Source organism: Micromys minutus (assembly GCF_963924665.1).
Source record: "Micromys minutus genome assembly, chromosome: 18".
Classification (NCBI taxonomy): domain Eukaryota; kingdom Metazoa; phylum Chordata; class Mammalia; order Rodentia; family Muridae; genus Micromys; species Micromys minutus.
Window position 1 is genome coordinate 24,201,276 of NC_137953.1, and position 2,656 is coordinate 24,203,931.

Sequence of the window (2,656 nt, forward strand, 5' to 3'; positions counted from 1 at the left end):
AATGGAGTACTACTCAGCTATTAGACACAATGAGTTTATGAAATTCCTAGGCAAATGGATGGAACTAGAGAATATCATCCTGAATGAGGTAACCCAGTCACAAAAGAACATACATGATACGCACTCACTGATAATTGGATACTAGCCCCAGAAAGCTCTGAATACCCAAGAAACAACTCTCAGACCATATGAAGCTCAAAAAGAATAAAGATCAAAATGTGTTAAGCCTTAGTCCTTGTTAGGTTAAAAAAAGAAAAGGAAAGGAAAAGAAAAAATGTGTATTTATCATATATTGTTATGTAACAAATTTGTGAGCTATAATATTTTATAAATTAGTAAAAAAGGAACTTTACATAGATTTAATAAATAAGTGAGGTGATATTTCTAGATACTTTTGAAACACACCATAAAGATTTCTTTTTTAGAAAGCTTTGAGATAGAATAAACAAGTTTCTTAAATTTTTAAAAAGTTTGATTGTGTAATGTTATCAAAGTCTTATAATTAATTTCCTAGGGCATGAACTAAAACTTTCCTAAAATATTCAAATTATATGGAACTTAACAAACTATAATATTACTAGTAAACATGAAATTAGTTAACTTTTTTGTATATGCTAGCCTAAATTTTATTGTATTAAAAACATACATTCAATTATTTAAGACGAGAAGTAAATGAGAAAATACCACGTACTTCTGGGTGATATTTTCATATTGAGCAGATCCCTCAATAAATCAGGCCCTAACCTTATCTTGTTCACTCATCAATCATAGGTTACATCCCATAATGCATTCAGTGCATGCTTAAAGATGAAAAAATCATAATAGTAGAACCAGGAGCATTATTAATTTCCTGCTGTGCCCTCAAAATCTGTTGAGGCCTTATCATATAAACACCATTTCCATTTGCTGTTGAGTGGCTACTGTGCACATCCAACTTCATAATTTGGTTGGTCATAAAACACCAAACATAAGTGGGAGCTCATATGGTAATCTGGTGACCCACTGTCAAATATTTGGTTTCTTCTAAGGTACAATAACAGTAAAAGAACTGTTTCTCCAAAGAAGTTTATCTGCCCACAAAATAAGGTAGAGTCTTTATCCCAAATCTCAAGAACTTCCATTGTGATTTCCATACAGGGGCCTGCTGAAGCTCTAAACAGGATCCCTGTCTTCTACTGAAACTAAGGTTAATTGGGTCTATTAGGTCTTTGGCACAAGTAGAAAAGTTGCTTATACCACAATATGAAGGTTTGAAAACTTTTATCTTATTCCACTATTATTTAAAGCTAGAGATTTTCCAAGTGTGTATGCATATAGGCTAGAGATAAGCATCCAAATAAAGAATGTGTTGTCCCCCAAATCTATATAGGCCCTATAAACATTCTGTCTTTTTCTTGGTGGACTTAAACCACAGAAGGAATATTTCTACATGCTCTACATCCCTGGAAGTTTAGCATGTATACTGATGTACAAAGTCCTTAAACTTTGATTGAAAGTATTTTACCATCCTCTAATGTACATGTGTGTTATCAACAGGTCCTCAAAGGTTACTAATTTCTGCTTACTTGCTTGAAGCAGCATAATGTCATCAATACAGTTGACAAGAATTATATCTTGAGCAAGATGGATGGCATCACAATCCCTTTGAACTACTTTATGATATAAGGCTGGAGATTTAATATACTTTGGAATATAAATGTAAAGGTTTATATGTGGCATTGCCAAGTAAAATGAAATTGCTTTTGTTGTGCCTTAATAACAAGTATTTTAAATACCAGTTGTGTAGTTGTTATCTGCTTAAAGATATCAGAAAACAAGTTAATCGACTCAAGAAAAGGAATCACATCAGGAATAACAAGTGCAATAGGAGAAACTCCCTCATTATGTTCATCATACTCAAAAGTCATTCTCCACAAATAAATGTGCACAATGAAATTCTCCATCTATTTTCTACATGGGCCATTTCAGTTTTATGAGGTCCCAATTATTAATTGTTGATCTCAGTGCCTGAGCCACTGGAGCTATGTTCAAGAGGTTGTCTTCTGGACCAGTGAGATCAAGGCTCTTTCTCACCTTTTCTTCTATTAGATATAGTTTTTCCAGTTTTGGGTTGAGGTCTTTTATGCACTTAGACTTATGCTTTGTGCAAGGTGGTACATATGGATCTATTTACATTCATCTACATGCAGACACCCAGTTCATACTGCACAATTTATTGAATATGTATTATTTTTCCATTGATGCATTTGGCCTCGTTTTCAAAAATTAAATATCTATAGATGTGTGAGCTTATTTCAGGGTCTTCAATTTGATTCCATTGACTAACCTGTTTCTAAACCAATACAAGCACTTTTCATTACTATTGATCTATAGTACTGCTTGAAATCATTAATGGAGTTACCACCTGAAGTTCTTTTATTATAAAAATAGTTAAGAAGAATCTGAATCTGTAAACTGTCCTTGAGACTTGGGATGGGGATGTTCCCAGGAGTCAATGAGGTTGACCTTAGCCAAGATGCACAATGGTAGTAACATGGAACCTAAACAGGCTACCACCTGAAACCCACAGAGGAAGGATAAGGACACCTACCTATCCCCAAAACATTTAACCCTACATTTTTCTTGTCTAAAAGAAATGCAGGAACAAAGTGGAGCA